Below are 14,567 nucleotides of genomic sequence, written 5' to 3'. Positions count from 1 at the left end.
GGGAGAATCATTGAGAAATTATAGAAAGATCAAAATTCAATATACTTACCTTATAATTTGCTTGATTCTTTATTCACGGTAGAGGCCCCCAACCAATCAATTGGTTTAGTATGTTGATGGAGCCACCAATGGGGATTGAAGAAAGAGAGAAGTGTCAAAAACTAGTGAATTATTAAGGAATTCACAGTTCTTGGCTTAGGTGGAGTAACATAGCATAAGACACTATATATTTTGGCTTAGATGGAGTAGAGTAACAAAGCATAAGACACTATCTAATTTGGCTTAGGTGGAGTAGAGTAACAAGGTATAAGACTCTATCTAATTTGGCTTAGGTGGAGTAGAGTAACAAGGCATAAGACTCTATATATTTTGGCTTAGGTGGAGTAGAGTAACAAAGCATAAGACTCATATATTTTGGCTTAGGTGGAGTAGAGTAACAAGGCATAAGACTCATATATTTTTTTCAACAAGGGGAGGCTTCTATTTATAGGAAAATTTGAGCTCCTAACCAAACAAACTGATTCTAGAATTTTCCAAGTCAGTTTGGTCACTTTTTGACCATTTTTAGGTTAATTAAGCTAACTTTTTGGAACTAGACTTGAATGAGGAGAGAGGAGAGATGAAATATCTTAATTTTTATGAGTTTAAAACTCATTCAAGCATGTGAAATATGCACCTCCTTTAAAGAATTCCCCTTCCTTACATATGTGTCAAAATTGTATTGCTCATAGTTTTTTACTAATAAACCTTGTACATTTTCAACTCTTCATCTTATGTGAAATATGCACCTCCTTTAAAGAACTCCTCTTCCTTACATATGTGTCATAGTTTTTTACTAATAAGCCTTGTACATTTTCAACTCTTCATCTTATGTGAAATATGCACCTTCTTTAAAGAACTCCCCTTCCTTACATATGTGTTTATTTACTAATAAACCTTGTACATTTTCAACTCTTCATCTTATGTGAAATATGCACCTCCTTTAAAGAACTCCCCTTCCTTACATATGTGTTTATTTACTAATAAACCTTGTACATTTTCAACTCTTCACCTCATATGAGCATTTACTCATTTTTGGGTATTTTCTTTTTACAATTTGGATTTATCTCCTCCCTACACATGGATTGATGCTATTGGCCCATAGAAACCTTAATTGGACCATAGTCTAAAGATTTCTGAAAATCTAGATCCTTAGGCTAAGGTTCTTTATACCTATTTTCAATTAATTCCAATTGCACATTGGAAAATTCTTTTTAAATTTCTGTTTCAGGGAAACTCATCTGAATTATAAGAGATATTTTTCTATCCAAAAATATTCAAAATCTAAATATTCTTTCTCTAGAATATTTTCTCTCTCTAGGTTAAAACAGCCACAAACAAGATCTCTTATATTTTAGAAAAGGAATTGATTACAGGGGAAGATACTAGACATCAAAAAGGGGGTTGGGGGAGGAATCTTACAGGTAGAGCTATATCATATAATCTATTTAGACACCATGGTATCGCTAGAATGCTTTGAAGTCTAACTCCACCACATAGTAGAGATAGTCTTTAATGGGTTCTATCTCTACCATATGATAGAGCTAGTTCTAGCTCTAGTTCTAGCTCGACCACATGGTAGAGCTATACTTCATGGTAGAGTCTGATGTACGTTTCAATCTAAAAAAAATTGCTTGCTAGATTTGATTACTAGTTTAACAAGTCCAACATGATTATGTGCAGGATGGATTTCCAATCTGGAGGGAGGGTCTACATGATGTTGAACAATGATTCTGTTGGTATTGGCTGCGTGTGTAGAATTGATCCAAATTCCACTTGTAGTGGAACAAAGATTGGTCAAGGAAATGTGTCATTACTTGTGGAGGAATGCTTGAAGGATGTGGAACTACCATTCCCTACTATGGATACCATTTATCTAAAAAATGCATTATGGAGTAATGTTCGTTGGCCAAAAATGCTTTTAAGGCCTTTCACAAGGGAGCTGGAATTTGGAGAGTGGAGTGAAAGATGTAGTGATGCAGATCAAGAAGAGTCTGTGGAACCTCCAATTATAGATGCAATACCGATAACATCTCCAGAACTTGACATGCAAATCCGACAATCTTGGAAGAATGAGATGGTTCTTCTAAAGGATGAGAGCATGGTGCAAACTATCAATCAAGGGACTATCTTATATGTGTTTCCATTTGAATGTGTCAACTTTCAACAACTTGGTGATGATTGTGTGGGTGTGGCTATTGAAAGTGCGAATGTATTTCAAACTATGCCGCAAGTGGATAGTATCACCCTAGTTAAATGGCCTATTAAACAGCTGACAATGCTGGATGGGAGCCCATTGCAACGCTATGTTCCACTTAATGGCATGCATGTTGAACATGCTGATGTATGTAATGAGGATAATGATGGAGATGTAACTAATGAGGCTATTGTTGCCCAAACCTCTGCAAAAAGACGCTACACTTTCATAAACAGGATTCCAAAGCAGAAACCACAACCAGCTTCTGCATTATATATGTCACGTGAATCAGTTCAAAGGATTTCATCCATTGATTGTTGTGCAAAAAAATGTTGTCAGCTAATCGATCGTGATGTACTAATGAGGATACGACAAGACTTTTGGGGACAATCTCAGGAGTCTCGTACAAATTATGTATATGATGTGCTTTCTACAGCTTGGCATCGTGATTCAGCTCAAAAAATTAAATATGAATTTAGGTTAAATGGGGTGATTGTTTGTTGCAGAGCATGGTATGAGATGCATGGTATACCAAAGACATCCTTTTACCGTTACAGGGAAAAGTTTGAGTCCGGTGTGTGTCAATATCTGCATGGAAACACAGGGGTATTGAGGAGAGGCCTACAACATGCTAGTGAGGCAAGAGCACTACTTGATGAATTTGTGAACATGAACTCCGAGCCTGCGCCACACAAAAGTAGAACAATGCTAGATGGCTCAAGGGAAACCAGGTTGTCGATTCCATCAATATTCAAGCAAGTTGACATTTTAAATGAAATCAACGCAACACTTGAGCAATTGGGACATGAGAAGAGGCTATCAAAGTCATCGTTTAGTAGAATTTGGAATAAAGAGTACCCACAAGTGTCCCTAACAAAGGCAAGTGAGTTCTCCAAGTGCACCTTGTGTAGTGGTCTCAAGGCAAAACTAGAAGCCAAACCTAGTCTAGAAGAAAGAGCAAGGCTCCTCAGTGAAAGAGATATTCACATGCGACAACAACAAAGTTGTAGGAGCTTATACTATGCATGGCGCATATTTTCGGAAACCCAACCACAAAAGTATGTATGCATCATCCATGACAAGATGGATCAAAAGAAAACAGCCATTCCCAGACTACGGGTCCTTCCCAAGGGTGTGGATTCGGGATATAATTTACCAATTGCATTGATTGGTATGATCACTCATGGCCATGCAGAAGGTCATTATGGACACTTTATTTTGAATGGTTTATGGCCATCTGATCCTAATCTAACAATTGGCTCAATTGCAAGTTGTTTACATAACTTAGAGAGGATGGATAAGCATCCTCTTGGTGATCTAGTAACAAATGGGCTTCCAAGGAGCAATGTTTCACTTCTACATGCTTTAAATTCAAGGACAGCTTTAGACAACCACAATATGAGTGATGGTAAAGATCCCATTGTTGAACCATGTATAAATCAGGGAGACACAATGAATTGGGTTTCCTCGTTTTGCAAGTTGCCAGAAAACTTGTTGCTACAACTAGATAATTGTGCTGGAGAAAATAAAAATCGGTACTTATTTGCCTATTTGTCATTGCTTGTTGCACGGGGTGCTTTCAAAACTGTACAGTTGGGATTTCTAATGGTCGGACATACACATGAGGATATAGATGCCATGTTTAGCAGGTTTTCAGAGAAATTAAGAGTGGGACAAACCTTTACTTTACCACATTTGATGGATGCTTTAAGAACCAGCTCAACTTCTTCTCCAGCTCCCTTCTTGCTTACAGAGGTCCCTGACTTCAAGGCATATTGTGATGGCTACATTTGTGATGGGCAAGAAGCACTTATAGGTCACTCCAAACCACTTCTATTCAGGTTCTTCATGGAAGGAGACACACCGGTAATGCAATTTAAGGCACATGTAGCTATTCGTAATTGGAGTGGAAGTATCCGTCTTTGGAAGACAGACAGTGAAGGTAAACCAAGGTTACCAAAAGGAGATCCACCTCTACTACCAATGGCCGAGCATATAAAGATGCATGCAGAAGTAATATCAGGATTGAAGGGTTACATAAAATTTTGGCAGAATCTAAGTAATGGTTCATTTGTGCCAAGATATTATAGGCCCGTCATAGATTATTGGAGTAATGTAATCGAAGAGCTTGGAAAACCAATACAATTAGAGGTAAGAAAGTACATAAATTTTTGGCCAAAATCTGAAGGGTCCCATCAATTAGATGATATGAATGTTGAACAATTGCAGGCACAAAGATTCTTAGGTATTGAAGAACATAATGATCATTATTGTGGGCTTGCACGGGATAAACCAAGGGAGGCATTTAACCCTATGCTACATGTTCAGCAAGGACACTTTGTTATGCTGCACCCAGATGACACAAACATCTATCCAGTTTGGCTTGCTATGGCTGAATCGGATATTGATGATGAGCCTACATCACCAAATTACAAGAAACTCTTGATTCAATATTGGGGACCTTGTGCAAGGAAGAAAGGTTTGACAGATACTCAAGCTTATGCTGATTGTTGGAAGGGATATTGGCAAATTAATGAGGCAAAACAACAAGTATGGGAAAATGCTGATGCAATTCTTTGGTCGTGGAGACCAAGGAATCCACCACCATACAAAAGAATCAAGATACCAGAAAAGGAAGCCCGTAAAGCAAAAGCATGCTTAGGCTTGGCCTGTGAGGATGAAGCTCATATTGATGGTTCCTTCAATGAGGAGTAGCATTTGTAGATGCAATATTGACAATGTGGATTTTTAGGTTATAACTCTAATATCCAAATGAGATGTACTTTTGTACTATCATCTTTTAAATTACTTTTTATTTTCACTTATTGAATGAAATTTTTCTTTGTGCCTCCTACATTTTTTTGATATAATAATATTTCTATCTTATTTGTTCAATTGTTTCATAAATTTTGTGCAGTGTACAACTCAATTGGTGCAGGTCCTTGTTGCAAAGAAACAAATACCACTTTCTTATTAATGGTGTTTATCAACACCACCTTTCTACATGATTATCAAACTCCTTTCAAAATATGTTTATGCACAAATACTAATTATACCACTTTTTTGGTTCGAGCAGTGATTATCTCAACACTACCTTCCTCCATTCTATATTAAGAAATTCCACAATAACTATTCCCACATTAAGTGGGAAATTCCCATAATACATGAAACCTCTCAATTTCAAAATTCCCATAATGCGAGATTTTTCCCATAATACCTAATACGGTCTTGAGTGCCTGATGGGTATGTGATGAACTGAAGAGTTGTGGTCAGACATGCTACGAACAACTTCCTAGAAGGAAATTTTTGCAGAGGAGCTACAGTTTGAGATCTTTTTAGCACCCAAGGTGGGTACTTTTCATCCGAAATAGCTACAGATGATAGATGGCTAGTTTGAAGCGGCTTTTGTGTGCACATGATGAGCATGCTGTGGTGAGACCCAGGTGTCTCGACATAGGTGGTCATATGGAATTCAAGGCCATGAAGTTGGATTGGTGATCGGGTGCATGAGCGGTGAGATATGGACACACCAACTGGGGCACCTTTCATGATGTGCAGGAAAGAACTAGATTTTTTGTAAGTGTTGAGTACGGGGATGGCAACTAGAACTTTTGCACGCCTTGGACGAATGGCTTCTTGATGGAGTTTTTGTGCACAGAGGCTATGGCTAGTACCCGGGTATGTGGACAAGAGGGTGATCTAATTAGCTTGGCAACTGGAGCCTTGAGCAGAGGGCAACTGGCAGACAGCAAGGCAGGTGGGCGTTGCCATGGACTTCTCGCTTGGGAGTAGGTATGTTTTGGAGTGGGCTCTCAAGAACATAGTGAAGGAAGGGGATCACCTCATGTTTGTGGTTGTCAACAAGAAACTGAATGAGATGGGCGAGATGCATCTGTGGGAAGACACCGAATCTCCTTTGATTTCGCTCGTGGACTTCGCATCACCTAGCATTGCAAGCAAGTATGGGGTTCTGCAGGATGGTGAGCTTCTCTGTTCGCTACAGGAGGAGGCGCGATAAAAGCAGCCTACTGGTGGTCTTTAAGATCTATTGGGGTGATGCAAGGGAGAAGATATGTGATGCCGTAGTTTATCTGCCCTTGGATTGCATTGTGATCGGAGTAGAGGCCTTGGAACACTGAAAAGAGCACTTCTTGGTAGTGTGAGCAACTATGTTGTGAGCCATACCCCTTGCGTGAGAATCCAAATGACAATAGCAGACGTATACGCAAGGTGGTGGCTTGCGTGGCAAAAAACACGATGGATTTTTTTAAAAAGGGGAATATCCGAATAATAAGGAGGCACAAGCGTATTTTTAATTTGGGAAAATGCGATTTTTGGGCTGCAAAAGGCGAAGGAGCCCGATTCTCTTGCGGGAAAGAATTGGGGAAAAAACCAGAAACGCAGAGGAGAGAAATTATTATGCAGAAACGGGGAGAGGAAAAACCAGAGTTTGGATTTTTGCAGAATATCTTGTTTTGTGAAGACAACTTCTGTTCAAGTCTTGTAGGAGTTTGAATTACAGAGGAAATCAAGCTGCATCTGGTGATACGCTTCCTGAAATTTTCGAAAAATGAAGGGAACCGCTGCCAAATTCATGAGAGATGCCTGGGTAATTGTGTAGAAGCTGAGGTTGCCGTTTATGATAATAAGCTGCTGGCGTGGACTGAAGCTGAGGAGTCGCTTGCATCAACCAGAGGAGCTAAGGTGGTCGTGAAGTTGGCAAAGGATGATTATCAGAAAGCTGCAGTTTTTCGCCATCCTTATTTTGTTGCTATTGGTGATATCAAAGAGGTAAAGACTTCTTTAGCAATTTTGGCGGCAGAAATAGCCCATAAGAGGCACATCAGAAAATTCTAGAATGGTTTTGGAGATTTACTTTAGAAGTGCTGGTGCTATGGATATTGTGGAGGCTGATGCATGCTAGCTGGGAGACCGTCCTTATCCATGAATACGAATACAAAATAAATTTGTTCTATCTTCGGATGTACATAACCTATAACATCAATGTATAAAGGAGAAGATTGACAATCCTTGAGGATATCACTTGTTGGGACTTAATGAGTAGGATCTATGATGCATTGATGGATTAAAGTTCTTAATCAGGCATGATGCTACCCAATAAACATATGTATCGATAGTTTGGCAGCTGCTCCATTGATGCTCTTATGGGTTGTATTAGGTCCCTTGCCTTACAAGGGGAGGTGCTCTTTTTTTGTGTACATGGTGAGTGGTTACTTTAGTTTGGATAAAGGAAGGTCCGTAAATCTACAGAGGCAAGAGAGAGTGAAGCCCTGGGTTCTGCAGACAGACGAGAAAGTTATAACCTTGGATTTTGGTTTGAGCCATGATGGTTGTGATGGTTTTTGGTACAACTCATATGTCTTGCTGAGATTTGGTATGTAAATATTATGGTTCCAGCTTCTGCTGGTGCCCTTGAAGAGTTATATGTTTTGTTTCCTTGCTGGGATTTGAAAGCTACTCTCACAGCCAGAAGTCTCGCACTTTCCCAGCGACACCGCCCACGTCACGACAATGTGGTTGTAGGGGTAGAGGCCTATAATACGTTGCCTTCCTTCTGTTTCTTTTTGGGGGCAATGCTTGTTTCTCTTTCTCCCCTTGCTACTCTTGTTGTTGCTCTTTCTCTTGCTCTTGCTATTACTCTTGCTCCTACTTCTCTTCTTGCTCCCCTTGCTGCTCTTGATGTTGCATGTTAATGTGTGGCAAGGTCTTTCCCCTACGGCTGGGTGGTTGGGAATCTCCATGTGTGCCCATGTATGCTCCCCGCAGTCGGTGTCGGGTGTCAGTGTCAGTTTTTGTTGCGCTGCTATCTTCCATGCCATAATCCACCAACTTTACCTGCTTGCTTGGCTAGGATGAGCTAGCTTTCTTTGTCTATTTTTTATTCAGTTTGCCATTGTAATGCTCCAAATTCTTGTTTGTGTTGTCCCTCAATCGAGCATGTCATTCTTCACTCATCTTCTTTACTGTTTTCTTTGTCCGGGCCATGGTGAGAAGAGCTCCATACTTTACCAACTCTCCCATGTGTAATCCTGCATGCCGCATGACATGCAGGTCTTGTCTGTGCCCTCCACCTTGCTATTTTCTGACCCTTACTTTTCATTTTGGCAATTTGGGCCAATTTGGACATTTGAGCCCTCTCCCTTGAAAGGTTTCTTCCAAAGGTATAACGAAAGAACTAATCAAACATTTCTTTGAGATAGTTTGATCAAGTCCTTCCACCTCCATGTCTTGTGTTCTTGAAAGACTCCCTGTGCATAGTAATGACTTTTCTCCATTGCTTGGGTGCTCCACATGTCAAGCAAGCTGTAGGCGTTCATGAAATATGCAGCATGAGCGTACAAGTTGTGCTGCAGATACCAAACAAAACCACCATTCAGGAAAAGTGCATTAGAAGAAGAAATTTGTTTTCAAAAAGCATTATATTACCATGTAATGCAAAATATTCAATTCACCCCATGTGCGGACGACGGCTTCAATGAAGCTTTTCACCTTTGCTTGAAATTGTTTTACAATTTTCGTCTATTGTGCTGCTTTGACTCATCAACCGCACTACCTTATTGAAATTTTCCCACACTTGCTCACGCAAAACAACAATGTTTGCATCCAAGCAGCCTGAAGTAGTACAAGCACAAAGGTCTTTCCACAGCTCCCATCTCTTCGCCTCCCAGGAACATTTTCACCCTCCTCAACATGTTTCATGTCTCCATTTCTGTGAACCTTGTCCCACTTGTTTGCAAGGCTTCTGGAAAAACCTTCTCGCCTTGCCTCCACTCATTGAAACCTTCTCTCCTTGCTCAAAGTTCCATACTCTTCCAACACCTGCACATGCAAATCCACCTTGTGTCAATTCAATGGCACATCACTGTTAGTGATTTCACACAATGTCATGCTTAGAAGGAGTTGATAGTGGAAAAGAAGAGGAAGGCCCTAAGATCACAATAAATATATATATAGAGAGAGAGAGAGAAAGAGAGAGAGAGGGAGACGGATAGGAGTTGAGATTAGAGAGAGGGAGGAGGCACTCACATGAGGTAGAGAGAGAGAGAGAGAGAGAAAGAGAGAGAGAGGGAGACGGATAGGAGTTGAGATTATGGTTGGGGACCTCTACCGTGATCAAAGAATCAAGCAAATTATAAGCTAAGTATAGTGAATTTTGATCTTTTCTATAATTTCTCAATGATTCTCTCTTCTCAACCCCTCTCAAGCTTGAGAAGCTTAATTGGTATGGTTTTTGAAATGCTATTGAAGTTAATTAATTAATGATAGTAAAGAATTACATAAAATTCTATTTATATTTAATTCTAGTGGTTTTTCTCTCTCTCACTTAAGAAATGATCATACTCATGACCCTTTTTCAATCCAAATGAAGCTTTTCATAAGGCTTCTCCTTAATCCAAGATTAAGCTATGCTTGAGGCCAAATTAATGGCTTTTTCTATGCTTTTAATTTATGTATATTGATGATTCAATCCATTATGGATTGATGATCCAATTAGAGACCATTCTAATTATTTCCTTAATGATAAGCCTTATCCCTTAGAAAAAATTGAGATTTATCAGTCATAGTAGCGGAGCTATGGCAAAATTTTTATAGCTCATAGTTTTTTACTAATAAACCTTTTACATTTTCAACTCTTCATCTTATGTGAGCATTTACTCATTTTTGGGTATCTTCTTTTACAATTTAGATTTATCTCCTCCCTACACATGGATTGATGCTATTGGCCCATAGGAACCTTAATTGGACCATAATCCAAAAATTTCTGAAAATCTAGACCCTTACAGTTGGTATCAGAGCATTTGGTTAATAAAGATCAACTGAGAAGACAAAAATAAAGTTCAGAAGTAAAAATCGGTGTTTTGGATACCAAGGTTTTGGTTTTCATTCGAGTACAACCCAAAAGAAGTTCTTTATTCTCTTGGGGAGTATAAGAAGTTATCCCCCAGATATTGTGGACCTTATATCTGAATTCAATGAAAGTAGGTGACTTAGCCTACAAGCTTCTTTTACTTCCTCATCTCAAAGTTCTTAATGTATGTGAGGTCCCTGTTCCCACCGAGCAACGGATTCGGGGTACTAGCAGCGGAAGTAGCACTTCTCGCGCGGGACAGGGGTCCCACACTCGGGGCCTCGCCCACGAATATCCGGACAAGAGACTAATCCGTCGGTTTGTCCAAAACCGAAATCGAAAAAAACTTCCTTTACCCGGAAAGCACGGGCGATTCCACCAGGATAACTCTTTACTCTAACGTAGTCAAGATCATTACTGATCAAACTGATCTGACTGCACCTTTAACGGTACTTGGTCAAATCAAGGAAGAACTTGCACTTGGATCATTGGGATCAACGCTTTTTTCCCCATCAAGAGGCACAGCCGTTGATTCCTATCCATAGAACAATTTCTATCCGGGATTTACTTCATCTAACGTAATAATAGAAATTAAATCTCGATTTACGGATCCATCAGTCCAGCCTAACCCCATCCGATCCCATGGGTTAGCCAACCGCCCAACCACTGTAGTGATGGGATCCAATTTGGAATTTGGTTAGGTTTTGTCCCGGGTACCAAGGAAAAGAGTTCCAAGGCCCCCTAGCCGGAAGTTCATGCAAACATAAAACTAGTCATACCACTTACACACCCAATATGAAATTGCCTTTTTCTTAGCATCAACTAGCTTTAAAACAATCCTTTAATAAAACCATTATGTCACTGATGACAATCCTCAAAGTCTCTAGTTGAATCCTTATTTCCAGTCATTCTTTCATCGGTATACTTATGGCATCATTGGCAACCAGAACGCTCACCACCTGTTCTCTCAGGGGCCTTTTCCATAGTTCCTAGCTCATAGTAACCGGCAATATATTCATATAATAGAATGGAATCTCCGTGGAAGATCAGCAAGATCAACCCACAGATCCATATAAAAGAGCCATGGACTCATCTGTTGAGGACCAGCAAGGTCAATCAACCAGATCCATGCCCGGTTTCAGAAAACAACTCTTACTCCTTGTTCCAATATCTTCCACGACGCACGTGTGGGTATCTTCGGCGACCCAGAGCCCGAGCACCGTATGGTCAGCACCCTCTAGGATCCTTCGCAGGTGACCTAGCGCTTCACTCATAGGCCGCTTCCTTGGTCCCTCATCCACAGTACCGGAAGCTCACCATTTAAATCGAGCCGAGGCTGGTCAAGACCTCGATCGACCTTGCTACGCGAGATGTCCTCCATTGACTCTCCGTCAGCAGTTGCAACTTTATCAGTTCAGTCTTCATGACCTTAATCCTCAAGACGGTCAAAATGCTTCTCCAGCATTCTTGACATAAAACAGTCATTTACAAACAGTCACAAATACAGTTTCTATAACGAACTCTTGTCTTTCCATATTATCCACTCTCGGACCACATTACTTATTCCACATTCCATTCAGTGTGTACCCGTTCTCATCCATTCACTCATATAAACTACATTATCTCACATACATTTTCATATTCATTATTCTACATACATATCCATGTTCGTACGTCCACATCATACATCCAATTTCACATTCATACATACGCATCTACATGCATACATCCACATCTACATTCATACATCCATACCTCCATTTCCACATCCACACATCCACCTTCATATTCATACATCCACATTCACATGCATACATCCATTTTCACATCCTCATTCATACATCCACATTCACATACATACATCCACATCCGTATCTACATCCATACATTCACATCCACATCAACATTCACATTCATACATATACATCTACATGTATACATCCACATTACATTCATACAACCATATTACATTCATTCTCATCCTAACACATCCCATATACATCTTAACACATCCTAACTCATCTTAACACATTCTATCACATCTCATACACATCTTATCACATCTTTTTACATCTCATACACCTCTTATCACATCCTATCACTTTCCATACGCATCTTATCAAATCTTATCACATCTCATACACATCTTATCACATCTTTTTACATCTCATACACCTCTTATCACATCCTATCACTTTCCATACGCATCTTATCAATTATTATCACATCTCATACACCTCTCATCACATCCTATCACTTTCCATACGTATCTTATCAATTCTTATCACATCTCATACACCTCTTATCACATCCTATCACTTTCCATACGCATCTTATCAATTCTTATCACATCTCATACACCTCTTATCACATCCTATCACTTTCCATACGCATCTTATCAATTCTTATCACATCTCATACACCTCTTATCACATCCTATCACTTTCCATACGCATCTTATCAATTCTTATCACATCTCATACACCTCTTATCACATCTTATCACATTTCATATCTTTTTTTTTAATTAAAAAGAGAATTCTTATATTTGATATAAGATTTCTCTACACATTTATTTATACATAAATTCCATTTAAGGAGACTAACACTTTCGAAATTAAAATCAATCTTTTATGCATCTTCTTATGCATAAATTCAATTTGGTAGGAAGTAACACTTTTAGAATAAAAGAATTTCTCTTATGCATCTAAGTTAAGCATAAAATCCATTTATGAGGAAAATCACACTTTTAGTATAAAAAGAATATCTTTTATGCATACCTATATGTATGAAATCCAATATGATAAAAGTAACACTTTTGATATAAAAATTTTTCCTTTATGCATACTTCTATGCATGAAAATTAAAAATGATAAAAGTAACACTTTTGATATAAAAAATTTTCCTTTATGCATACTTCTATGCATGAAAATTAAAAATGATAAAAGTAACACTTTTGATATAAAAATTTTCTTTTATGTATACTTCTATGCATGAAAATTAAAAATGATAAAAGTAACACTTTTGATATAAAAAATTTTCTTTTATGCATACTTCTATGCATGAAAATTAAAAATGATAAAAGTAACACTTTTGATATAAAAATTTTCTTTTATGCATACTTCTATGCATGAAAATTAAAAATGATAAAAGTAACACTTTTGATATAAAAATTTTCTTTTATGCATACTTCTATGCATGAAAATTAAAAATGATAAAAGTAACACTTTTGATATAAAATTTTTTCCTTTATGCATACTTCTATGCATGAAAATTAAAAATGATAAAAGTAACACTTTTGATATAAAAAAATTTTCTTTATGCATACTTCTATGCATGAAAATTAAAAATGATAAAAATAACACTTTTGATATAAAAATTTATCCACTATGCATACTTCTATGCATGAAATAAAAATGGTAAAAATAACACTTTTGATATAAAAATTTATCCATTTATGCATACTTCTATGCATGAAATAAAAATGATAAAAATAACACTTTTGATATAAAAATTTATCCATTATGCATACTTCTATGCATGAAATAAAAATGGTAAAAATAACACTTTTGATATAAAAACTTATCCTTTATGCATGATATTAAAATTCAATTTCTCCATGATTGTAATGAAATTCTTTCAATTAATCTAGGATGATAATTCCTAGAATATGGTAGGAAGTCCTCTTTTTATGCTTTGAATGAAATTATTTTATGCATAATTTTTATAAAAATTTTGCCATAGCTCCGCTGCTATGACTGATAAATCTCAATTTTTCTAAGGGATAATGCTTATCATTAAGGAAATAATTAAATTGATCTCTAATTGGATTATTAATCCATAATGGATTGAATCATCAATATACATAAACTAAAAGCATAGAAAAAAGCCATTAATTTGACCTCAAGCATAGCTTAATCTTGGGTTAAGGAAAAGCTTTATGAAAAGCTTGATTTGGATTGAGAACGGGTCATGAGTATGACCATTTCTTGAGTGAGAGAGAGAATTTACATAAAAATCATTAGAATTTAAACATAAATGAAAATTAACTTCAATAGCATTTATTAAATTATGTAACTCTTCACTACTATTCAAACTTCAATAGCATTTAAAAAAAACCATACCAATTAAACTTCTCAAGCTTGAGAGGGTTGAGAAGAGAGAAACATTGAGAAATTATAGAAAGATCAATATTCACTAATTACCTTACAACTTGCTTGATTCTTTGTTCACGGTAGAGGCCCCCAACCAATCAATTGGTTAAGTATGTTGATGGAGCCACTAATGGGGATTGAAGAAAGAGGGAAGCTCCAAAAACTAGTGAATTATTAAATGAATTCACAGTTCTTGGCTTAGGTGGAGTAGAGTAACGATGCATAAACACTATATATTTTTCAACAAGGGGGAGGCTTCTATTTATAGGAAAAATTGAGCTCCTAACCAAACAAACTGATTCTAGAAT

Source organism: Cibotium barometz, chromosome 47 (assembly GCF_041138505.1).
Source record: "Cibotium barometz isolate CiBa-2024 chromosome 47, ASM4113850v1, whole genome shotgun sequence".
Taxonomy (NCBI): domain Eukaryota; kingdom Viridiplantae; phylum Streptophyta; class Polypodiopsida; order Cyatheales; family Cibotiaceae; genus Cibotium; species Cibotium barometz.
Note: the sequence above shows the minus strand (reverse complement) of the source record.